This window comes from Macaca nemestrina, chromosome 16 (genome assembly GCF_043159975.1).
Source record: "Macaca nemestrina isolate mMacNem1 chromosome 16, mMacNem.hap1, whole genome shotgun sequence".
In the NCBI taxonomy this organism is placed as follows: Eukaryota; Metazoa; Chordata; class Mammalia; order Primates; family Cercopithecidae; genus Macaca; species Macaca nemestrina.
Genome location: NC_092140.1, coordinates 101,468,121 through 101,494,957, shown reverse-complemented (window position 1 = coordinate 101,494,957; position 26,837 = coordinate 101,468,121). Strand labels below are relative to the sequence as shown.

Below are 26,837 nucleotides of genomic sequence, written 5' to 3'. Positions count from 1 at the left end.
GATCACATATACTGGAAAAGCAGAACTTAGTTCTTTAGAAATTTTAACTTTGTTGTAAAAGTTACCAGCAACAGCGGGTGGCCCAGTAACAACCAGAGGGCACCTGAGATAGGCATGATTTTACTATTCCAGTTTTTATTATGTTTCAGTCTTGAGAAAAGACCCATCTTTAGAGGAAGACATGTATCTTTAATTTACTCTCCAAGTCCTCCATAACTGCTACAGTAGCTATAATATTTATCTGATGAAATAGTCAAGTGTAAAATAATAGTGAGATAAAAATTTTGACACAAGGTAGACTCAGTAGGAAGAAATTGTAAAGATGGAAAGAGTAAACAGTGCAGTAGTGATTAACTACAGAATAATAGTATGAAAGTACAACTTCAAATGTTAAAACGTAACTCTCTCGTAAGTATATTGTGAATATGTGTCAGAAATTTATTTAGCTCTTCAGTGAGGGAACCAAAAGGATGTTGCCACTGGCTTAGTCTGTCAGGAAAGGCGTGCTGAGATGTTTGCTAAATTAGACAAAACTGGTTAATGTGCTATAGGGCAGTAAAACTATAACTTTTACAGTTACTCTTTCTGAAAGGTAGAAATAATTGGTATCTCTAATGGGAAAAAAAGAAATCTGAAGATCAACCTATGACTTACCTCTAATTAATAGTAAATAGCAGGTCAAAATAAAGTACGTCCTAGAGAATGAAATCAGTTAGACTGGCTTTGGTGTGATATTGAAAGTACAGGTGCCATCCTTTGCCTTGTTTCCATGTTCTGGCTAATTTTAAAAAATACGTATAAGGATTAGTGAGGGGCCATTAATACCACCAGAAATTACTAGGATGCCTGAGCCTTCCATTGTGTTCCCTGGCTCTCTCAGTGGGCATGGGGTTTCCTGGAGCCTGATTTTTTTCCTGGGATGAAATCCCCCAGGAAACACGCATTGCTTCTTAAAAACAGACCTGTTGTTCTTCCAACTCCTCACTTTCCCACTTTTCCTCCTGTTAACTCATTTTTTTTTTGTTTGTTTGAGACAGAGTCTAGTTCTGTTGCCCAGGCCGGAGTGCAGTGGCGTCATCTCAGCCCACTGCAACCTCCACCTCCTGGGTTCAAGCAATTCTCTTGCCTCAGCCTCCCAAGTAGCTGGGATTACAGGCGCCTGCCACCACGCCCAGCTAATTTTTATATTTTTAGTAGAGACGGGGTTTCACTGTGTTGGCCAGCCTGATCTTGAACGCCTGACCTCATGATCCGGCCCCCTCAGCTTCCCAAAGTGCTGGGATTATGGGCATGAGCCACCGTGCCCAGCCACCTTGTTTTCTTTCTAAACTCACTGGACTAAATGTCAGGTCCTCCCAGCCTCCTGCCCACTCCTGTACAAACAGAATCATGGGAAGTCGCTTTATTAATAAAGCAGCAAGCCTGTTTCAGGTACACATGTGTTTTGCTGGATGTTCTAGAAAGGCGAAAAAGAGTCTGGAGGTCTCTGAAACCCTTTGCCATTAAATCCTTCAGACCAAGCTAGTAAAATCCATAGGAATCTTCCACAGAGGCGTTGAGTTTGGCTTGATTACTATAGAGGTGTGATTTTTTTTTTTTTTTTTTTGAGACGGAGTCTCGCTCTGCTGCCCAGGCTGGAGTGCAATGGCCGGATCTCAGTTCACTGCAAGCTCCACCTCCCGGGTTCACGCCATTCTCCTGCCTCAGCCTCCCGAGTAGTTGGGACTACAGGCGGCCGCCACCTCGCCCGGCTAGTTTTTGTATTTTTTAGTAGAGACGGGGTTTCACCGTGTTAGCCAGGATGGTTTCGATCTCCTGACCTCGTGATCCGCCCGTCTCGGCCTCCCAAAGTGCTGGGATTACAGGCTTGAGCCACCGCGCCCGGCCCAGAGGTGTGATTATTAATCTTCATTCTTGTGACAGTTTACATCAGTTTCTAGATAAATATTTATTGTAATTTAAAACTGGATGATGTTCAAGCAAGGAGGTGAGTTTTGCTTGGTAGTCTCTTTTTCTTTGTCCTTGTTTTTTCTGCCAAGTCTGGGTTGTACTGTGAGGGCTACCCCACATGTTGCCATGAGGATGTGGAAACTAAAGATTCTGCAGGTCAACAAAGTTAGATCTGAGTACCACCAGCAGCAGGTGTCAGATAATAACCAGAGCGCATTTCAGACCGGGACCTCTTCCTCAGGGGTGATGTGGGATCTTTTCTGCTGTTGATTAAAGGATTGTATTTTTAGAATATATATTACATATTCTTAGAGTTTTTTTTTTTTTTTTAAGACAGGGTCTTACTCTGTCACCCAGTCTGGAGTGGAGTGGTGCAATCTCTTTTCTCTTTTCAGGCACACACCACCACACCCAGCTAATTTTTGTATTTTTTACAGAGACAGGATTTTATCATGTTGCTCAGGCTGCTCTCGAACTCCTGAGCTCAAGCGATCTGCCCATCTTGGCCTTCCAAAGTTCTGGCATTACAGGCCTGAGCCACCCTATCAGCCAACCAGAACCATAAAATCTTAAAGTTGAAGGAAATCTCAGAGGTTTGGAAGCCAGCACCTATGCCAACTGTAATCCATGTCTTCTAGCCCCTGAGGTCTTTGCAAGGTGGGTAGCTGGGAAGACTGAATCTTGCTAGATGGCCTGTTCTCTGTAAGCAGCTTTGATTGCTAGGGAATTCTGTCACAGAATGAAGAACAATCTCATTCTACGTACTGATTCTACCCGAAAGTGTGCATCTGAGTAACCCTGTGATCCTTCTTCCACAGGAAAAGCAGTATGATGTCTTCTCTTAAAGTTGTCGTTTCGAAGCTGAGTGTCTCAGAATCTTTCTACTGATTTGTGGAATAATATGGATGGCAGATAATTGTGTAAATTTATCTGTGGTTTGTCTGTGTTTCTTTAAATATGTGTTCCTTAGAACTGAACATACTACTTTAATTGGTCAATATGCAGGTTAAGGAGAAGGTTGGGAAAAACTTGCCTCTTGTGTTCTAAGCTCTACTTCTGTTGTTTGCCTAGACCAGCAATGTATTGGGATTTTCAATAGGTACATAGCAGTGTCAGATCACATTGGCCATCCAGGTCACCACATTTTTGGGTTCTTATTCAAATAAATTGCTTTTGTTTGTCAAGTATTCCCACTAAGCCATATATAAGTAATTGTAATCCAATTTTTTAAAACCTTAGCTGTGAATATTTATTATAATAATAAACAGTATCATTAATAATAATATATGTCTTACCAGAGAGATAGACTTGCATGGTAGTTAAGAGTTCAGCACTGGAATCGGGTTCCACCTGGAACCACCTGGGTTCCAATCCTATCTCTTTTATTACGGTCTGACATTGAGATGGTTAAATGTGATCATGCCTGGAAGGTCCCTTCCCATGGCTCTTGGTTGGTCAGTGATCAGCAAATGAGAGCTATTATTCTCTTTGCCAGACTCGTATAACCCTCTTTAACACGCACTTTCTTATTTAACCTGACTACAGTTTGATGAATACTATTGTTATTCTGCCTTCGTTTAGAGGTGGGAACTGAGCCCGGAGTAGTTAGGTAATTTGCTCAGGGATGTGGCACTGCGGAGTGGTGCAGAAGAATTTGAACATGGGCCTATCTGATGCTTAGTGATTGGCACACCTGGATAGCCCTATTCTGTGTTTCATAGGGTAGTGTTTTCTAACCTAGCCTTCTAACCATTGTATATCTTAGCTGTTTTATTAAATACTTAATTCATACAAAGAATACAGCGTATAAGGACAAAGACAAGTAAACACCACGTATGTGCACTACCCAACCTGAAATAGGAAGTGCCACAATTTTCATCGAATGTCCTACCTTGTTCTCAGCCCGCAATCTCCCACCCAAGAGGTGACATCATTCTGACTTTGGGGATTATCACCCCTTACCTCTTCTTTATTGGTTTTCAACACATAAAATATTCCTAAACAATATTTTTCCTTATGTAGCTGTTTAGTAGAATAGCATAGCATATGAGATGGGAATATAAAGCCACTTGATATTTTTTGCTCTCAGCGATCCCCTTAAATTGCTTGTGTGATTAGTTTCTCTTCTGTCCGAGGTGAAAAGTCAAGCAGCCCTCCTGATTCTTGGTCATTTGTGGGTCATAAAAATCTCGTAGTCACAGTCACATCAAGTTTAAAACAAACCAAAAAACCCCACTCACTCCCACAATGAAAATACACAATTTCATGTCCTAGTCACAACTTTAATCTTGCTTTAAAATTGAGACTCTTGATATTGACGGAACGTGTCTTACTACCTCCTTGTTCTTTTTTTTTTTTTTTTTTTTTCCTCTCCCGGGAATATTGCAGCTATTCTAAGGGCTTTGCGCTCTCATGTAAATTTTAAATTCAGCTAGTCAAAGTGACACACACACACACAGAGTTTGGGTTTTGACTGGAGATATTTTTGAATCTGGATGTTGTAATGGTATTATTTGTTCCCTTGCCTTAGTGAGGTTAACATACTTATTAGCACCAGGCACGGGTTTCCAAGCATTTATAGATGAGCTGTGACCCCCTGTCATGTGTACAAAACTCTTGTTGGCCTGATTATGGCACTCATCATCAGCTGTTTGTTTTTTAGGATAGTAGTCTATTTTTTAGAGCACTTTTAGGTTTATAGAAAAACTACCCCCTCCCCTGTTCACTGTTTCTTTTATTGTTAACATTTTGCATTAGTGAGATATATTTGTTACAATTGATACGTCAGTATTGATATTACTATTAACTAAAGTCTATGGTTGACATTAGAATTCACTCTTTTTTTGGAAACAGTGTCTCACTCTGTCACCAGGCTGGAAGTACAGTGGTGCAATCTCGACTCACTGCAACCTCCGCCTCCCAGGTTCAAGCAATTCTCCTGCCTCAACCTCCTGAGTAACTGGGATTACAGGTGCCGCCACCATGCCCAGCTAATTTTTGTATTTTTAGTAGAGACAGGGTTTCACCATGTTGGCCAGGATGGTCTTGATCTCTTGACCTCGTGATTCGCCCACCTCGGCCTCCCAGAATGCTGAGATTACAGGTGTGAGCCACCACGCCTGGCCTAGAGTTCACTCTTGATGTACATTCTGTGGTTTGGACAAATACATAATGCAATGCATTTACCATTATGGTGGTGTACAAATACTGTATGTGTTAAAATCCCCTGTGCTTCACCTGTTCACTTCTCTTCTCCCCGCCTCCCCCTCATCCCCCAGCCTTTGGCAACCACTGATCTTTTTAGTCTCTGTAGTTTTGCCTCTTCTGGAATGTCATCTAGTTGGAATCATGCAGTATGCAGCCTCCTCAGCTCAGCTTCTTACATTCACAGGATGCATTTCAGTTTTCCTCCATGTCTTTTTCTGGCTTAGTAGCTCATTTCTTGATAAACCTGAATAATGTCCCACTGTCTATATGGGCCACTGCTTGTCCATCCACTCACCCATTGAAACATGTCTCGGTGCTTCTAGGTTTGGGATATTGTGAATAAAGCTGCATCAGCATTTCAGCTGTTTATTTTTGTGTCTCACGCCACCATTCGTAAACAGAGACATTGAGCGAAAGTATTTTATCACGTCTAGCTTTCAGAAGTCCCATCTGTGAAGTAGGCTGGCTGGGAGGAGCCGGAGAACGAAGACAAGCGAGAGTTTGAAGACAGGCATAAATGGTCCACCGAGAGCAGGAGGAGGAGGGTGGCTGGGCCAGGGGAAGAGGCATCACATGAGAGGAATGAATGGAGGAGAGCATGAGGATGGGCATTGATTATCTCAGCGTGAAACAAAATCGGGAGCAGCAAAAAGACACAGCTAAGGCGAAGGAGCCACCTGTGGGCTGAGTCAGGCTGAGAGGAGGCGGGAAGGTTTTCCGCAGGGTTTAGTAATGGAATCCAGGACACCCATCCCTCAGTTTATGAGAGTAACCTCAACCTGTCACCACTATTGTAGGTAGGAGTAGAAAGGAAGGACCTGCCAAGCGTGGTGGCGTGCCTGAAGTCCCAGCTATTTGGGAGGCTGAGCCAGGAGGATTGCCTGAGCCTGGGAGGTTGTGGCTGCAATGAGCTGTGATTATGCCGCTGCATGCATTGCAACCTGGGAAACAGCGAGACGCTGTCTCGTAGAAAAAGGGAGACAGAACCGAAGGGCCAGGAGGTAGACAGACATACATATGCTTGTGTCCCTGTTGCGTGGTAAAACCAGCTTGGAACGATAGTAACAACAGAGATCAGACTTTTGGAGTAACCCTCACCAGACATCATCTGTCAGGGCCCCGGGAGCTCTGGAAGTCAGGAGTTACAGTCTGAATCTGACCCAGGGGAGTCTGCATGGATAACTCGCTGGTTGTGACGGCGTGATGTCCCCTTTGCATCACAGCCAGGGTATATCCAGAGCTTATTTTTTCAGGGAGCCCCTGATGGGTTTGCTGCAAAGCCTCTCTCTCTGTGGCACCGATCAATAATGAGTCCAAGAAAAATGAATTTCCTCCCCTATAAAATTTAGGGTTTTGCCAGGGAGAAAAGCTGACATCCACCCAGGTAAATAGTAAGAATCATCAGCTTTCTTTTAAAGTCCCTGAAAAGAAAAAGATGGTGTTAGGAGAATCATCAAGAGAGAAGAGGACCTTTTCTGACCTATTGGTGGTGAGGTTAGAAAAGTTGTGCAGGGTGTTACAGAGTTTTCTGAGGTGTGGATTTGGGAAATATTACACAGATTGAGTATTCCTTATCCGAAACACTTGGGACCAGAACTGTTTCAGATTTTGGAATAGTCGTCTTATACTAGCCGCCTGAGCATCCCTGATCTGAGAATCTGAAATCCGAAATGCTCCAATGAGCATTTCTGTGGCGCATCGTGGCGGCATCCAAAAGGCTTCAGATTTTGGAGCATTTTAGATTTGGATTTTTTTTGGATTAGGTATGCTTAATTTGTATTGTGGCTATTTTGACTGAAATTCATCACCTGAATGCTGGAATAGATGCTTTACCTTGAATTATATGACCTGTCGTCTAAATCCTCTTCATAATGTTTGTTAGACTATTCACTAGGCAATTATGATTAATATGTTTTTTATTTTAACAGCTTAATGAAGATATAATTTACATACCATAAAATTCACTCGCATTAATTCTACAATTCAATGATATGTTAGTAAATGTACAGAGTTGTACAAACCTCTACAACCTAACTTCAGAACACGTTCGTGATCCTCCAGAAAGCTTTGTGGCCATTTCTAGTCACTGCCCGTTTCCTTCCCCAGCCCTGGCAACCACTAGCTACTTTCTGTGTCTATGGACTTGCCTTTCTGGACATCTCAGCATGTCCATAGAATCATACAGGTTGCAGCCTTTGTACCTGACTTCTCTCACTTTGCACAGCGTTTTTGAGCTTTACCCGTGTTGCATCAGTATTTATTTTTATACAGTTAAAATAAGTGACTCTAGGCTGAGCGGGGGGGTGGCCCCCGCCTGTAATCACAGCACTTTGGGAGGCCAAGGCGGGAGGATCACGAGGTCAGGAGTTCGAGACCAGCCTGACCAGCATGGTGAAACTACATCTGTACTAAAAATACAAAAATTAGCTGGGCGTGGTGGTGGGTGCCTAATCCCAGCTACTTGGGAGGCTGAGGCAGGAGAATCGCTGGAACCTTGGAGGCAGAGGTTGCAGTGAGCCAAAATTGTGCACTGCACTCCGGCCTGGGGGACAGAGCAAGACTCTGTCTCAAAAAAAAAAATAAATAAATAAATAAATAAGTGACTCTGACGTATTTGACTCCTATATTCGTTGATACATCTAAGTTTATCCTTGTCTTTTAAAAGATAATAGGTAAGGATATATTACCTTGTTGTGTGTTGTGAGTGTACTTTTTATCCCAGGATTTAAGTGCAAAAGGATGGTAAGAGTCCTGAACTGTAGAAGAGTTTGCTCTTCTTGCCTCTGAGCACCAGAACCCTCTTTTGTTTGCAGAGCTGCATAGCCACACCGAGTAGGTGGCCCAGCAGCAGTAAATGTGGTGCCCACGGTCGTAAAGGACAGTTGATTCTGCAGGGAACGGCTCGCTCCTGAGCCTCGCCTGGAACGAGTGTGTGTTTGGGCGCTTTCTCCAGGTTGGATGCCAGTGCTGGCCTCAGAGACCGTTTGCTTGCTTGCTTTCTCTCTCTCTTTTTTTTTTTTTTTTTTTTTTTTTTTAGCTTCACTTGTACTTTAAGGTACAATATTAGAATGTTCCTATGACTTTTTTGTGTGTGTGTGTTTGTAGATTTGGGATGAAAATGAAAATGGAGGTGTGAAGCCTTAAGGGAGTGGGAGGAGGGAATCTTGCAAAATACAGATGGAGGAAAGTGAGAACTGTCTTCTTAGACAGTTTTTCTCTTTTGTTCTTCATCTCTTAGCATTTATTATCTGAGATAAGAAATTTCCATTAAGCAAAGGTCGTGAAACACTCCCAGGAGCCTAGAATTATGCCACGAACACTGCTTAGTCTGGGAAATAAAAATGGTGTCACGCAGAGGCGTTCCCCTTGCTTGTCCAGTTTAGGAGTGGAGAAGTTGACAAGGAAACAGGAAAACCCTCACTTAGGAAACGGTATGTAATTCCTGGAATTATGGTGGGATTTCTTTTCCCTCGACTTTTATTTTAAGTGCCGGGGAACCTGCATAGGATGTGCAGGTTTGTTCCGTAGGTAAACGTGTGCCGTGGTGGTTGGCTGCACAGATCATCCCATCACCTAGGTATAAAGCCCAGCATCCGTTAGCTATTCCTCCTGATCCCCTTCCTCCCCTCCCCCCACCGCAGGCCCCAGTGCGTGTTGTTCCCCTCCGTGTGAAATGATGGGATTTTTGCTGTTAAGCTTTCTGAAGTTGAAGTCGTGTCTTCCCCAGTGCTCTCTTTGTAAAAAAATTGTAAAGAACCATTCTATAGAGGATGTAAATTAGTGTCAGGGTAATCACTTAACAGAAAGGGGAAGAAATACTGATGATATAACGCTCAACTTTTTAAATATCTTTTTCCTAAACTTGATCTTCCTGCGTCTGAGCCCCTAAGAAAGCCTCGAAGGCACTAGCTACATTTTGTAAAGTCTGTTTTTGTGACTGGCTAGTCAGATGTCAAATCAAGAAAGGGGACAGCACTTCTGTGGCTGTTTGCATTGTTTCTGTAAACATTGCTGTTGAGGATTGGATGTGACATGTAAGTCTCCCTCTGTTACCTCTAGGTGGACACAGCAATGCAGTGCCTTGCAGTCATTTAATGGTGGATTCCTGCAGGCAAGAATCAGGATAGGGTAATTTCTGGGGCTTCAATTTCGTGGGTTCTTCAATTCTCAGACTTGTTTCTTTTTTTTCTTGGTAGGTATTTGGGAGAAAAAGCTGAAAAGACACCTTTTTATATTATAAAGTACAGACAGTTGATGAGAAGAATTTTTGTAGTCTCTCCCACAGAAGAATAAATTTACTTTGCAGACATCCAAACCTAAGGTTTACAAAGAAGCTCTGACTGTGTCAACAGATACTTATTGAGCTGCCATTAGGTGCCAGACACTGTGCTGTATGTATATGCTGTGGGTCTGGGTGAGTAAGGTCACGTCTTTAAGGAGTTTTTGGTCTAGTGAGGGTGTACCAGTCATGCAAAAACATAATGCAATGTGGTATGTGTTAGATGAATTCCTGCATAACTGCGTGGTTTAATATAGTAATTGTAAGTGTCAGGAAGCCACAGGGGGAATTTCGCTCCCTGAGAGAGAGAGTTCCTGAACTGAAGCTCATAGCAGGTTCACATTATATGTACTAACAGCCAGAGGCTAACCCGAATGCCTGTTATGTGTTAGACACAGTCACAGGAATAATACCATTTAATTCTCACTGTAGTCCCCCAGAGTCTCTGTTACTGTTATCCACATTTTTCATTTTGCAGATGAAAAATCTAAAGAAACAGTGTGTTCAGAAAACTGTAGGAAAATTGTGAATCTTCCTGAATCAAATATATTTTGGAATTGCTTAATTTAACTGGTAAATTGTTGAAAGCATTGTTTTTGTTTGCAGACAGAGCTTTTTTTTATTTTAGTAAAATATGTATAACATAACATTGACCACTACTTTAACCGTTTTTAGGCATAAAATTCAACTTAACACAATCAATTGTGTTAAGTTCATGATATTAACTTGATTGTGCAACTATTACTACCATTCATCTCGAGAACTGTTCCATCTCCCAAACTGAATCTGCATACTCATTAAGCAACAGCTCCCATTTCTCCTCCTCTTCCCAGTCCCTGGAAATTACTGTTCTACTTTCTTTCTCTACAAATTTGACTACTCTAGGTACTTCAAATAATTGGAATCATATGTTATTTGCTCTTTTGTGACTGTCGTATTTCACTTAGCATAATGTCTTCCAGATTTGTCCATGCTGTAGCATGAGTCAGAATTTCTCTTTTTATAAATAATATTCTATTATATGTATATACCACATTTTCTTTTTTTTGTTTGTTTTTTGTTTTTTGTTTTTGAGACAGAGTCTCGCTCTGTCGCCCAGGCTGGAGTGCAGTGGCCGGATCTCGGCTCACTACAAGCTCCGCCTCCCGGGTTCACGCCATTCTCCTGCCTCAGCCTCCCGAGTAGCTGGGACTACAGGCGCCCGCCACCTCACCCGGCTAGTTTTTTGTATTTTTTAGTAGAGACGGGGTTTCACCGTGTTAGCCAGGATGGTCTCCATCTCCTGACCTCATGATCTGCCCATCTCGGCCTCCCAAAGTGCTGGGATTACAGGCTTGAGCCACCGCGCCCGGCCACACATTTTCTTTATCCATTTATCCATCAGTGGACAGTTGGGTTGTTTCTGCCTGTTGGCTGTTGTAAGTAATGCTGCTGTGAACATTAGTATATAAATATCTGTTCTGCATTCCTCAAAATAATAAAAGCCATGTATGACAAACCCACAGCCAATATCATACCAAATGGGCAAAAGCCAGAAGGATTCCCCTTGAAAACCGGCACAAGACAAGAATGCCCTCTCTCACCACTCCCATTCCACGTAGTTTTAGAAGTCCTGGCCAAAGCAGTCAGGCAAGAGAAAGAAATAAACGACATCCAAATAGGAAGAGAGGAAGTCAAACTATCCCTGTTTACAGATGACATGATTCTGTATCTTGAAAACCCCATAGTCTCGGCCCCAGAGCTCTTTCAGCTGATAAACAACTTCAGCAAATTCTCAGAATACAAAACAAGTATGCAAAATTGCTGGCATTCTTATGTACAAACAGTGGGCAAGCAGAAAGCCAAGCCATGAAAGAATTTCCATGTACAATTGCTGCCAAAAGGATAAAATACCTAGGAATACAGCTAGCAGGAGAAGTGAAGGACCTCTTCAGGGAGAATTACAAACCACTGCTCAAAGAAATCAGAGACGCAAATGGAAAAACACTCCATGCTTATGGATAGGAAGAATCGATATCGTAAAAATGGCCATACTGCTCAAAGCAGTTTATAGATTCAGTGCTATTCTGATTAAATTACCATTGACATTCTTCACAAAGTTAGAAAAAAACTATTTTAAAATTGATGTGGAACCAGAAAAGAGCCTGAAGAGCGAAGACAATTCTAAGCAAAAATAACAAAGCTGGAGGCATCACTTTACCCAACTTCAAACTATACTGCAGGGCTACAGTAACCAAAATGACATGGTACTGGAACGGGAACAGACAAATAGATCAATGGAACAGAATAGAAAACCCAGAAATAAGACCACACACCTACAACTATCTGATCTTTGGCAAACCTGACCAAAAACAAGCAATGGGAAAAGGATACCCTATTTAATAAATAGTGCTCAGAGAACGGGCTAGCAGAAAGTTGAAACTGGAACCCTTCCTTACACCATATATGAAAATCAACTCAAGAGAGATTAAAGACTTAAATGTAAAACCCCAAACCTTAACAACCCTAGAAGGAAATCTAGGCAGTACCATTCAGGGCAAAGGAACGAGCAAAGACTTCATGGTGAAGATGCCAAAAGCAGTCACAACAAAAGCAAAAATTGACAAATGGGGTCTAATTACACTAAAGAGCTCTGCACAGCAAAAGAAACCAACAGAGTGAACAGACAACCTACAGAATGAGAGAAAATGTTTGCAATCTATCCATCTGACAAAGGTCTAACATCCAACACCTACAAGGAACTTAAATTTACAAGAAAAAAGCAACCCGATTAAAAAGTGGGGAAAGCACATGAACAGACACTTCTCAAGACATACATGTGGCCAGAAACATGATAAAAAGCTCAACATCACTGATCATCAGAGAAATGCAAATCAAAACCAGAATGAGATACCATCTCACACCAGTCAGAATGACTGTTACCAAAAAGTCAAAACACAACAGATGCTGGCCAGGTTGTAAAGGAAAAGGAATGCTTTTCCATTGTTGGTGGGAGTATAAATTAGTTCAGCCATAACGGAAAACAGTGTGGTGATTCCTCAGCAATCTAGAACCAGAAACTTGATCCAACAATCCCATTACTGGGTATATTCCCAAAGGAATATAAATCATTCTGTTATAAAGATACATGTGGGTCAGGCACGGTGGCTTATGCCTGTAATCCTAGCACTTCAGGAGGCCGAGGTGGGTGGATCACCTGAGGTCAGGAGTTCAAGACCAGCCTGGCCAGCGTGGTAAAACCCTGTCTCTATTAAAAATACAAAAATTAGCCAGACGTGTTGGCATGCGCCTGTAATCCCAACTACTCAGGAGGCTGAGGCAGGAGAATTGCTTGAACCCGGGGGGTGGAGGTTGCAGTGAGCCGAGATTGCGCTATTGCACTCCAGCCTGGGCAACAAGAGTGAAACTCTATCTCAATAAAAAAGAAAAAAAAGATAACATGCATGTGTATGTTCTTTGCAGCACTATTCACAATAGCAAAGACATGGAACCAACCTAAATGCCCATCAGTAATAGACTAGATAAAGAAAAGTGGTAAAAGTGGTACGTATACACCATGGAATGCTATGCAGCCATAAAAGGAGCAAGATCATGTCCTTTGCAGTTATATGGATGGGGTTAGAAGCCATTATCCTCAGCAAACTAATGCAGAAACAGAAAACCAAATACAGCATGTTCTCACTTGTAAGTGGGAGCCGAGTGATGAGAACACATGGACACGGGGTGGGGAACAACACACGCTGGGGTCTGTCTGAGGGTTGGGGATGCCAGGAGGGAGAGCATTAGAAAGAACAGCTAATGGATGCTGGGCTTAATACCTAGGTGATAGGGTGATCTGTGCAGCAAACCACTGTGGTATACGTTTACCTTGGTAACAAACCTGTACAATCCTGCACATGTGCCCCTGAACTTAAAAATTGGAAAGAAAATAAAATCTTTTCCAGTCCCCAATTTCAGTTCTTTTGGGTATATGCCCAGAAGTGGAATTGCTAGAGCATATAATAGTTCTGTGTCTGAGTTTTTGGGGAATCACCATACTGGTTTCCACAGCGGCTGCACTATTTCCAATTTCCACCAGCAGTACGCCCGGGTTCCAGTTTCTCCACATCCCCACCAGCACTTGTTATTTTCTGTTTTGTTTTTGTTTGTTTGTTTGTTTGTTTTTTAAGGTAACAGGCTCCTAAATAGATGTGAGGTGGCATGTGTAGTTTTTTTATCAAGACAAATCTTAGGAAAAGAATGCAGTATTTTTGTGACTTGTAAAGATAAACTATGCAACTGTAAAGAAATGTTCAGCGTTTAGTAACCTGCTACCTGTGCACATCGCCCAAGATGCAGACTGGCTATCCTGAGCCGTCAGGGAGGCAGTCGCAGTGGATTAGGAACACCGATGCTGTGGCCAGACCACCTGGTGCAGGTGGTGGCTCTGTCACTTTCTGTGGTGTTATCTTAGGACCTGACCTCAGATTCTTCCATCTGTGAAATGGGTGTGATAATAGAGGATGGTTGTGTTGAGAATATCTGGCGTATAAACGTTCTCTCTCTTTCTCCACCCCATATGTAATTAGGAGTAATTTAAGGAAGTTGGAGCAGCACTGCCTGATGGGAGCAGCTGAAAGCTTTCAGCAGCGAAGGGACAAGCCTTGTTCTTCTCAAAATTGGCTCAAAAAATCTGAGACTGAAATTCTTTTGTCAGCAGGCTGGAGGAAGGTAATTAGTGTCAGGTGAGGCTCAGAGTTACTGAACGTGTTCAGAATAAAGGACCTGGTGGCCTCCCAGAATAGTGAGGGAACTGGGGGTGAGCAGCTTTCTTCCAGGAGTTCCCTGTAATTGAGGACTTTGTTGCCATGTAGGCTGATAATAACCTGTGTTCCATATTCCTGTTAATTAGATGCAAAGTGGTTCCAATTCCAAATTGCACCAGTGTGGAATAAAATACAGAATATAGATTGTGCCTAAGGAATATTAAAGTGAAACAGTGTAATTCATAATCCCCAGTGCTCCTAGCACTCCAGCAAGTGAATATAGATGGAGTCTGAGTTCTCCAAGAGTGATTTTCCCTTCCCATGAGGATGACAGCTCGCATTGGCTTTTCTCCAGTGGATCGGTTCCTCATGCAGATCAGGAAGACCGGTGGGGGTGGCGGACTTCCAGACTGATCTTTAGTTGCAGATAGGTGTCACCCTCCTGTCCAGAGGGTTCTCAGACAGTCTCAGTTCATGGACCCTAGTTTCTCAAGATTTTTAGGGAGCTCATAGGCCAAAAGAAATCCCTGACAGTTCCATTTATTAAGTAGTTTTAATCAGCTGGCTGGAAAGGGATATTGCTAAGTGTGGAGAGAAACAAGAAGAAAGTCCAGAAAAGCTTCAGCTTCTTCAGCAATTACTGCACTTGGTTTAATTTGAAGTCAGGTGAGGGTCTCAAGAGGTGGATACTGTGTTCACACCTGAAGATCGGATATTAGTGTTTTCCTTTATAATCTGAATGTTACCAGCACTGGGTGGAAAACACAAAGTTCTTAGAAAATAGAGATTGCTCTGTTTTTGTTTTCTTCTGGACAAGATGCTAATCTCCATGGGAGCATGCCAGGGTCAGCTGTGGCTTCCTGGTCCCTGCCACTGTGGATGAGCTCTCAGCACTGATGCAGGGGTCATTCTAGTGGGTGCAGAGACAGACATCACAAGCCTCTGGCTTAGGTGCACAAGAGCTGTACTCAGCAACAAGCCGATTTTAGAAATTTGAAAGACAGATGTGATCACAGTGGTATCTAGAATAGATATTTTAAAAGTGCCATCCCTGTTTCTCTATTAAACCTCAGTTAGGCTTTTCGTTGTCTTGGACAGAGATGTAAGACTTTAACTTGATTTCATTTTTAATTTTAAAAGGTCAGCGTTTTTGTTGAAACTAGATTGCTGCACTTAAAAAGTATGGGGTAGGGGAATTAGAGATGAAAAGACAGCCCTTGCCAAGGCTCTTTGATGAAGTAAAAAGAGGCTGCCTGGCAGGAGGTGAGAACAACAGCGCTGTTCTGAGTCTCTGCCTTCAGTTCCACGTGTAAGTGAGGTTGTGGGGCATTTGTGTCTCTGTGCCCAGCTCATGTCACTCAGCGTAATATCCTCCAGGTTTATCCACGTTGCTGCAAATGGCGGGACATCCTTTTCATGGCTGAATAGTACTCTGTTTTATGTATACACCATTTTCTTTATCCATTCATCCATTCAGGGACACCTAGGTCAGTTCCGTATCTTAGCTACTGTGAATAGTGCTGCCGTGAACATGGGAGTGTAGGCGGCTTTTCGAGGGGTTGATTTTATTCTTTCGGATATATACCCAGTATTGCGATCGCTGTATCATATGGTAGGTCTCTATTGAGTTTTTCGAGGCGCCTCCATGCCGTTTTCCACAGTGGCTGTACTAGTTTACGTTCCTGCCAATAGTGTATGAGGGTCTCCTTTCTTGCACATCCTTGCCACCACTTGTTACCTCTGGGTTTTTGATGATCACCATCGTAACAGGTGTGAGGTGGTCGCTTGCTGTGAGTTTGATTTGCATTTCCCTGAGGATTTTGATGTTGAGCACTTTTTCATATACCTCTTGGCCATTTGTATGTCTTCTTTGAAAAAATGTCTGTTCAGATCCTTTGTACATTTTGTGATTGAGTAATTTGTTTATTGAGGGTTTTGTTAGTTTTTGCTAATGAGTTGGTTGAGATCCTCGTATATTATGGATACTAGGAGTCCTTTATTGGTTATATGACTTGCACGTGTTTTCTCCATTCCATGGGTTACCTTATTTTGTTGTTTCTTTTGCTATGAAAAACCTTTTACCTATTGATAGTCTCATGTGTTTATTTTTGCTTTTGTTGCCTATGTTTTTTGTGTTATATCCAAAAACTTATCACCAAGACCAGTGTCAAGGAGCTTTTCTCATGTTTTGTTGTGTGGTTTTTATGGTTCCAGGTCTTACGTTTAAGTGTTTAATTCATTCTGAGTTGATTTTTGGAGTAAGAGTCCCATTTTATTATTTTGCGTGTGGATATTCCGTTTTTCCAGTACTATTTATTAAGAGACTATCCTTTCCCCATTCTTGGTGCCTTTGTTGAAGATAAGTTGACCATGTATGCATGGGTTTATTTCTGGACTTCATATTCTATTCTGTTGGTCTGTGTGTCTGTTTTTAAACCAGTAATATGTGGTTTTGATTACCATAAGTTTGTAATATAGTTTGAAGTGAGGTAGTGTGATGCCTCCAGCTTTATTCTTTTTCAAGATTGCTTTGTCCACTTGGAATCTTTTATGTTTCTATATGAATTTTAGTGGTTTTTGTTTGTTTGTTTTTTGTATTTCATTGGAATTTCGATAGGCATGGCATTGAATCTGTAGATCACTCTCAGCAGTATGGACATTTTAATGATATTCTCCTAATTCATGTTTATAGGATATCTTTCCATTTTATCTGTGTCTTCTTCAGTTTCTTTCATCAATGTTTTATTGGTTTCAGTGTACAGATCTTTCACCTCCTTGATTACAGTTATTCCTAAGTATTTTATTCTTTTTGATGCTTTTGCAGATTGGATTGTTTTCTTGATTTCTTTTCGGATAGTACGTTGTTAGTGTCTAGAAATGCAATTGAAAAAAATAAATTCAACTGATTTTTCCATGTTGATATTTATCCTGCAATTTTACTGAATTTGTTTATTAGTTCTAACAGTTTTATGGTAGTCTTTAGGGTTTTCTGTATAGTAGATCACATCATTTTCAAACAAAATATTTAACTTCTTCCTTTCTGATTTGGTTGCCTGCCTTTCTTTCTCTTGCCCATTGCCAGGATTACGTTGAATGTAAGTGGTGAGAGTGGACATCCTTGTCTTATTTCTGATGCTAGAGGAAAAGCTTTCAGGTTTGCACTTTTTGGTATGATATTAGCTGTGGGCTTGTCATATATGGTCTTACTATGTTGAAGAACATTCCAGTATGCCATATTTGTTGAGAATTTTTATAATGAAAGAATGTTGAATTTTGTCAAAGGCTTTTTCTGTATCTATTGATATAATCCTATGATTTTTAGCCTTGATTTTGTTGAGGATTTTTTACATCTGTGTGCACCAGGGATATTGGTCTGCAGTTTTCTTCAGTCAGTACATTTAAAATGGAACTCCTTGGCTCCCCTCCTGCTCCTCTCCAGGCCTCTGTTGCTTAGTAAGGTGCATCTCCGTTGGACCCAGCCTGATGGTGGGAATCACCCGTCTCTCCCCTCTTTCCACATTGTCCAGTTGGTCAGCAGGCCATGTTGACTCTCTCCCCATCACCTCTCCCCAGCCCACAGCCAGGATTATCTCGTCCGGTGGCACCGACGGTGATGGCTTCTGCTGCCGGCTCCCATGACCTTTAGAGTAAACCCCAGTCCTTAACGTGGCTTACAAAGGCCTAGGCTCCCCCACCCTGTCCCTGCTCGCCGTCCTCCAGGGTCTCTGTCTCAAGCTCCCTGCACCCCAACATCCCTCCTTTCTCCGGCATTAGAGCATCCATGTGTCGGCTGAAGGAGGCCGTTGCAGGCTTCATAACACCACCAGTGCTCCCCACGTGGCTGGAGCTCTCTGATGACTGAACCACATCAGCTGTTCACCATTCCCCTCCTGGTGTGTCTACCCCAGTTGCTCTCAGACACGAGGGACCAAGGAAATATTTGCTGAATGAATGAGTGAATCAAGTCACATAGGAAGTTCTTTCTTGTTCAGAGATGAAAGAGGCCAGGTGTGGTAGCTCTTGCCTGTAGTCCCAGTACTTTGGGAGGCCAAGAAGGGAGGATTGCTTGAGGCCAGGAGTTCAAGGCTGCAGTGAACTGTGATTGGGCCACTCCAGCCTGCACCAGGCTGCACTCCAACGTGGGTGACAGAGTGAGACCCTGTCTCAAGAAAAAAAAAAGAAGTCGAAGGAAACAAACCACAGGTACCTCATTTAAATGGAGGACATCAGTGTTCCTTTCTAATCTGCGTTCACTCAAATGATGACAGTCTTAGGTAGCTTTGCGTGTGTTCCTTGCTTCATGTGGCCCTGAAGTGCTTATGTAACCACCCCAGGGGCAACAGGCATTGGTTATTGTCGAACCACCTGACTCTGTTGCATCAGGATACTTGGCCTAAGAGGAACTATTGGGACTTCAGAGAGCTGATTGCCATATCATCAAAGTTCTGAGAGCTGATTGCCATATCATCAAAGTTCTGACATTCTAATTGGAAAAGATACAAACTAGCAGATTTTGACAGCATTTGTGGGGAGGGGAGGAGAGGGAAAGAGTGAAGCCAGGATTGATTTTTAAATTAAGTTTAAACACAGTTAAGTGGGTCACGCTGAAACACATGCCTGCTCAGCCACGTTGCCAGATACTGAAAAAAAGAAAGGCTGGCTTTGTTTGACGGATGGGCAGGCTCAGCCTCCCAAATCTTGTGTACTTATAGGTAAGACCTCTTGCTGAGCCACTTGTGTCCTTGAGCCCTGAAGGTGCTGCCATTGGGAGAAACCACAACAAACAACAATCCCACAAAACCAGCTCACCACGTGGCAGAGGATAGGTGTGACCGGTGGTCTAGAGGAGCTGACCGTGGAGCAGGCCTGATCTTAGGTACAATAGCACGTCGCAGCAGAGGGAGTTACAGTGACGACACCTACATGCTGGTCTGCTTGGGTCAGTCCATCTCCACAGCACCAAGGACAGACTCCTGCACGGAGAAGTCGGAGGAAGATGATCAGGAGGCCGAAGTGACTGCTTGTATTAAGGCACATTGTGGGGATGAGAGGGTGAGAGCAGCTCAGAGACGATGATCATAGCGAGAAGAGTCACAGGATGCCAGAGACACAGCACCCACTTTAGAACACTGCAAAGGGTCTTTTTTTGTTTGCTTTTGTTTTGAGATGGAGTCCGGCTCTGAAACCCAGGCTGGAGCGCAGTGGCACAATCTTGACTCACTGCAACCTCCACCTCCTGGGTTCAAGCGATTCTTCTGCCTCAGCCTCATGAGTAGCTGGGACTACGGGCACGTACCACCACACCCGGCTAATTCTTGTATTTTTAGTAGAGACAGGGTTTCACCATATCGGCCAGGCTGGTCTCAAACTCCCAACCTTGTAATCCACCCGCCTCGGCCTCCCAAAGTACTGGGATTAGAGATGTGAGCCACCGTGCCCGGCCAGGATCTTTCTTATCCTAGAAAGAGGACAACACCCTTCTCTCTGTCCTTTTTCTCATTCTGCTGTCATTCAAGCTTCTAAGTCACAGATGAGGTTCATCTTTCCGTAGAAGTGTGACTTCATTTACTTTAGTATATTACTGATGAACAACTTTAATATAGCCATCCCATTGATATTTTTAACAATTTATTTACATTATAAATTAAGTGGGATGGGGAAGATGACACGAGAATCTTACAGGAAAAAATGTGTCTACAAGTCTGAACAAGTGACTCAAAAATTGACATTTAGAATACCACTTGTTCAGCATTTTGGAGAACATTTTACATTCCGGTATTTATTATCTTGGGTTGAAGAGTCTGAAGGCATGTATTATCCATACTCATGGAGAAAAGATAGAGCTAATTTTTACGTGAAATAATGGCATTTTATATATGTTTGGTTTCAGAGGCATCGTTTGGGAAAAGCGATCACCTTCTCCAGATCCGCATTCAGGTGACCTTGGCCGGTCTCTGACTGAGCCTGGTGGAACATGACTTCCCTCTGGCCTTGACCTTTGAGCTGGCAGGATGACGGCAGGGAGTAGGCAGTGCCTCCGTCTGAGAATCACAGAGCAGATCAGCCCCAAAGCAGCCACTTGCACGTGCAGTGCATCTTCTGCACCTCCACGGGCACTTTTGCCTGAGGCCAGATGCATGTACGATAAACTGAAATCCACTGACTTTCCAACAGAGTACTTCACTTCTTTGGATCTAGACGTTTTGACCCAGAGTACCATTTCCTATTAGCAATGACCTGTAACTATCAACCTTACACGTTACCAAGAAAGGTGTCGTGCCATGAGAATAATTAATATTTTGATGACAATATTCTCTTTACAATGCATTTGCTTCTCTAAAAGTAAAAGAAACTGCTCTAAAAGAAGTTTCAGGATCCCATGGAGAAAGCTGAGTTCAGGGATGTTGTGTGACTAGCCCAGGTCACATAACAAAGCAATTCAAAGCAAAGAACCCTGACCCAAAATTCTTAGCCTCAGCTGCTGCCCTTCCTCCCCTTCCTCCCCTTCACCTGTCCCTCAGTCTTGCTCAGAGGGACATGCTCCCTAGTGTTGTCCGGTTGTCACTGGGTTCTCTGCATCTGTGCTCTCAGCAGCACATCCGTTCCCCTCCTTAGTTGCCTGGGGACTCCACCTCCCATTTGCTTCTGCCTTGTAACGGTAACCTTTGTCTCACCTTACATCTCCACTTTCCTTTTTGAGATTCAACATGTTTAAGTATTAGCGATTCTTTCGTTTTCCTAGCAGCTAAACTCAGCTGGTTTTGAACTTCTCGCAACAATCAGAATATAGTCCTTGCTGTCATTTCAGTCCCCACTGAGCATCTGACATATTTGAAACATTATTAAGCTCTGTGTCAAAGGAGCCATGTCTGTGGGATATTACAGCAGAGTATTCCTGAATTCTGTGTGTTGGTTGTGTTCGAGAGGACGCGCTGGCAATGAGAACCTCCACCTCTAACAAAGTCTCACAGATCGCCTCTGAGAGATGGGGTGTGTGCTCCAGGGATCCCTGTTCAGGAATAGTAGCTGATCACCTCTGGCTTGGTTCATTGGTGGCATCGTATCACATGACTGTCGTGCATGTCCTAACTGAGGAGATGTGTGCCAAGAGGCAGGGAGGGCCTGCAAGGAAACAATATCCAAATGTCAGTTCAATTAGAAGACAGTTTAAATTAGAAGCAGAAGGCATTTCAGCAACTGCTTTAATGTGTCAAACTGATTTGAGAGGATGAGATACTTGATTGCATGGCACAGAGAAAGGGCCTTTTCTGGGCCTCTGTCCTCAGCGGTGGCAGAATGGTCTGTGGGGACATCCCCTCCATGAAGACCTGACAGGCTCCTGGGTGGAAACTGAGTTAAAAATTAATCTCATTTCCTCAGAATGCAAAGCTATAAATTGGGGCTCTGCCTGGAAACACATTTTATGCAAAAACAAAAAAAATGAGCATTAAAATAAATGCAGCAAAAATAAAATACAACACACGTATATGCTGTTACACACAGTTATTAAGTATGTCTGATTAAGCCGTGGATATAAAAGCTGCATCATTCCCTTTAGGGGTATTCTGTGCTGACTGCACTGTTGGGTGTGTTAGCCTGGGAACCCAGTGACACGCAGCTCCAGATTCGGGCCGGTCTGCCTCTGCCAAGCAGAGACACTGTTTTTGCTCCAGTGACCTTCACAACGCCTTCAGGACTGGGGCCATCCATCTGGAAAACTTTCACTGCTCTGAATGGTAAACGTGGGGGAGGTGCAGTCTCGGGGTGACATCAGTTTTGGCATGGGTTGCAGGCATGAGGTAGTCCTAACCGGGAACTCGGTGGTTACTGCTGCAATCTTGTTTACCACCAGAAAGGTGCTGGACAGGCCATGGCTGCAGGAACGCAAGACGCAGGGCCGTCTTCAGGGCTGAGGGCTGTGGCCGGCAACAGCTCCCCTGGAGCCTTCCAAAGTTGCCGTGAGATTGGAGGAAGAGGAACTCGGAGGCTGTCACGGTGCAGAGGTTGGGGACACAGGGAGGGGCATTGTGGAGGATGCCAGCATCTTTCGCACAGGCTCAGACCTACCTGCCCTTTCATCTCTCACGACACCAGCCCGACCTGCAACTTTAGACACAGAAGGAAGATTTGCCTTTGTAGTCTAAGACCTGCCTTTGCAAATCCTCGTTTTCTACACCCCGTCACCCCAGAGGATTGACAAAGCAAACATACATCCCTACTGGGGAAACACCATTCTCACCCACAGGAATGTAGTTTAGCCCAGTAACCCCCATAAGGCAAGCCAAGACAATCACACGCTTTTATGAAATTGACACCTTTCCCAAAGATATGCTTATTCCAGTTACATTTCTGCATATACTTTCAATTGAACATTGAACTTCAATGATTGAATACTTAAGTGACGCCAGAGCTACAGATTTTCTTTTGAAGCATCTTACCTACTCCTTACACACAGAGATCCTGAGGGTACCAGATCCAAGGGTAAGAGGGCTTCTTTCCTTTACTAAGGTGTGTATATTGGGGCTGGGAAGAGGAAGGACAGTGTCTGGCATTAGGCCTGGGGAATAACTTCATCTCTGAACTTAGAACCTTGAATGCTTTCTCTTTACAAATGTTGTAAATTATGGCTGGGCATGGTGGCTCATGCCTATAATCCCAACACTTTGGGAGGCCAAGGTGGGAGGACCATTTGAGATCAGGAGTTTGAGACCAACCTGGCCAACATGGTGAAACCCCGTCTCTACTAAAGGTACAAAAATTAGTGGGGTGTAGTGGCACATGCCTGCAATCTCAGCTACCTGGGAGGCTGAGGTGGGAGGATCACTTCAGCCTGGGGGCGAGGTTGCAGTGTGCTGAAGTTGTGCCACTGTACTCCAGCCTGGATGACAGAGCGAGACTCTGTCTCAAAACAAAACCAAAAAACAAGAAAAAGAAAAAAAAAGGAAAGAAAAGGAAATGATAAATTTCAGTGGTTTTAACTGGCCATGGTATGTACCTGTTATCCCAGCTACTTGGAGGATGAGGTGAGAGGATCACTTGAGTCTAAGAATTTGAGGCCACCCCGGGCAACATAGCAAGATTGAATCTCTTAAAATTGCTTTCCAGTAGTTTCAGAAAAACTATTCTGAAACTCATTGGTAGCACATTCACGGTTTTCAGCACTCTTCTCTTTTTATTACAATTCTTCTTCCTAATAGCATCAGTGGCCACAGTTGCTGCTAGACCTCCTACAAAACACAGGTCAGCTTCCACAACAAAGAACCATCTGGCCCAGATGTTGGGGTGTCAGACCTGAGACGTGCAAAGCCAGCAGCCCCTTCAGTCATTCAACAGACACATGCTGAGAACACAGTGAAATAAGACACGGCTTCTGCATTTAGAGAACTTTTCATGCTCCTCGGAGAGGTTAGTGTAGAAGCCAGACGAGGAAAGCAGAATGACAGGTCAGTGTGGGAAACGCTAGAGAAGTGTCTCCAGGTATTTCAAACAAAGAATCTAATACAGGGGCTATTTTTATACAGCTGAAAAACAAAAGACAAGACAGTGCAATAGCAGGAAGTTGCTACCAGCCCCTGGGCTGGAGTGGTAAACAAGAGGGCGTGTTGCTGGAGCTGGGAGCTGGTGCCGCCCGCCCGCAGGACCTCGGACCTGGGAAGGAGGAGCTTCCCAGCAGGGCTGGAGCCACAGAGTCACCACAGCTGCTGCACATGCCCACGAAATACTGTGGCAACTCCCTTTCCCAGCCCTTGAGTCACCTCCCACCACCACTGCCCGCTGCCAAACCTGGACAGAAGCCATTTGTCAGGAACCTGGGAATTGTGGTTCCCAAAACACAGAGAGACAACAATGGCTGGAGAAACAGCCTGAGAGCAGACAAGGAAACTCGCAAAGTCATGATGGTGTGGGGATCATGACAAATAGCTCAGCCCTGCTAGAGGGAAAGGCGTCCCGTATTGGGCATGGGACATTCGACATCTCTCAAAGTCCACAGGCAGCCAGTGACCCTGGGTTCAGTGACACAGCCCATCTGCAGTGTGGAAAGGACTCTGGCAGCAGAGTGAAGGATGGGTGGGCAGTGAGCCAGACCACAGTCATCCAGATGGAAGGTAATGCAGTCTAGGAATGAGGCACCGGCCACCACGCTGACAGAGGGCGGGTGGGCATGCAGTAGAGTCGCTTAGACCTGTTGTAATCTGCAGGGAAGGAAGAGGGTCTAGCCTGACCCCCAGGTTCTGGCCTGGAGGTAGCAGTGCTGGGGTGGACCCTCCGATTTCCACCCTGCTGTGCTGTCACTACAGCAATGGTCGTAAGCTCCTCAGCCTCACTGTGCCGTAGCATCCTCACTGTCGTGAATAGGGGTCAGATGTTCCCCAGGGCCACATTCTGTGCAGCTGTGATTTAAGGGTCTGCGCTCACCCCTTCGGCATTTTCGATTTCAATGTGTTTTCTTTCAGTGTCAGTTTGTTATGTAAATCAAGCTGCTCTAACCAGTGGGCCACAGGCTGCATGTGGCCCGGGGAAGCTTTGAATGTGGCCCAACACAAATTCATAAACTTTGTTAAAACATTGTGAGATTTTCTTTTGCGATTTTTTTTTTTTTTTTTTTGGCTCATCAGCAGTTGTGTTAGTGTGTTTTATGTGTGGCCAAGACAATTCTTCTTCCAGTGTGGCCCAGGAAAGCCAGAATATTGGCCACTCCTGATGTACATGATGAGTATATTATAAAACCTTTCGACTTGTTTGTGCATTTAATCTGTTCTATATTCCTGAATTTCAAATTTAAGTTTTTACTTTAAAATTACCAGTCAAAAGTTTGTTTGTTTTTTGTTGTTTTGGGGGAGAATTCTCATTATCACTAAAAACAAAAAAAAATTCCATTCTAAAGTTCATACACCCTAGAATCCAGCTTGTAGACAGTGGATTTCACAATATTCCCATCTGAAATTCTTAGTTCTGTTTCTTTCATATCTCTGACAGAGTTCCCACAATTTATAAGACTTGCTACAAAACCACTAATTGAATTGCAACCCTTGTTAGTTAATAGAGGTCAAAGTATTAGTTCTAAATAATGCAACTTGCTATGTTACTCAGAAATTCCAGGAAAAGCCTTTTTTTCCATGATACTCAGTTTCACTCTTAGCAGCACACAACAATCACGTTGTTCAGCTCATGAACAAAATACTAAGTCCCTGGTCTTTTAAAAAGCGTATTGTCCCAATTAGAAACCCCAATTTTTTGCATGTGTTTTATGAAATCTAAATCCTGGAAATTAAGTTCTGAGTGTTAGAAAATTTCAACTTCTTCACTCTATAAAAACATAGTGGCTTGTAACGACTTCTTACCTTGGTATGGATTAGACAAGACAGGATAACTGATGTGATTTCACGTTGAAGTTAAATAATCTAGGTGTGCAAAGCACACCATTCTTACCCTCAGAGAGTGCACACTCTTGTTTGAAGGCAGCTCTATAAAGCTATCATTATAATCCATTTTGGTAAAAACAATTTGATGAGATGCCTGAAGGCTTGTGGAAGCCCAGAGGAAGGGATTTCATTCATTCCAGGGAGCTCAGGAAGGAATTCCTGGGTAAGGAGGCACCTGCAGTTCATCTCAAAGAATGATGAGGTATTATTAGACTAGGGGTGTGTAGGCTTTTCTAAACCCACTTTCACCTTGATTTTACTAATTTATCACACTGAGCTGTCCTTCCAGAGACACTGTTCTACTTACTGTAGAGTGAGCAGTTATCCCCATTTGCTAGGAACTTTGTTGGCTTCAACCCTGGAAGTCCCATATCCTGAGATACCCCTCATTCCTGGGTCAGTCAGACACCTGGTCCCCCAAATTTACTGCCTCCCAGTTGTACTGGGTGTTGTTGACTGTTGCTTTGCTCTTGCCAGTTTCTTATCTAGAATGGGGGATTACCTTCTCACGGCCTCGAATTCCTCGTGGGACCCGCACAGACACTTGCACCCAGTAGATGCTCGTGAAGTGGGTATATGCATAAATCTTGGTACCTCTTATTCTGTAGACAGCACTGAAGTGCAGACCACTGAAATGACTGACTCAGGAGCCATATGACAGCACCCAGTTTAGGCCAAGTCCCATATCTTGGGCCCTTGTTTCCTCCTTGGTTATAACAGGTCTCGTAGCGCCCTCTGGTGGTGCCAGGAAGCTGTCTAATCCCCTGAATTACAAGGCAGGCATCATGCCTTCTCTTCTGTAGTCAATGCGAGTCATGATAAGACCATGATTACGACTTAACGTCAGTGCCCACGAACTGGACTTGACCTTTTGATTAAACAATCTCATTCATATCACGATTCTGAGATGCTGAAACAACGGAATTCCCTGTCCCTTCTAGAGCACATGAAGGCGCATAGGTGATACCAAATGTTGAACTTACTTTGCAGCTGGTTACAGGCTTCATACCCAGTCTCACTGCAGAGATGATTGAAGCCTCTGCTTATGTGGCTCATTCAAATGTAACCCACAGCTCCTCTGGCCCTCTGATTCCTCCATGAGAACACTGAACTGCAGAGGGCATGTAGTAAGTAGCCCATCGTTCTTCTGATGAATGGAATTGGCTGATGGTCTGAGTCATCGTAGCCTCCCTTGTCCTGGATGGAATCAACTCTTTGACCCTTTAACTATGG

At 43.5% G+C, this 26,837-nt stretch overlaps 1 protein-coding gene and 1 long non-coding RNA gene across 5 annotated transcripts in view; both read left to right on the top strand.

The window, feature by feature from the left end:
- The window catches only part of LOC105490248 (spermatogenesis associated 13), a 326,039-nt gene that overhangs the window by 206,749 nt on the left and 92,453 nt on the right, over positions 1 to 26,837 (top strand). The gene's annotated exons all lie outside the window — the stretch shown is intronic.
- Positions 2 to 24,995, top strand: LOC139359154 (uncharacterized). Its single transcript, XR_011614956.1, has 4 exons — positions 2 to 1,581; positions 1,893 to 14,160; positions 18,894 to 21,917; positions 23,379 to 24,995. It is a non-coding gene; the product is annotated as an uncharacterized lncRNA (long non-coding RNA).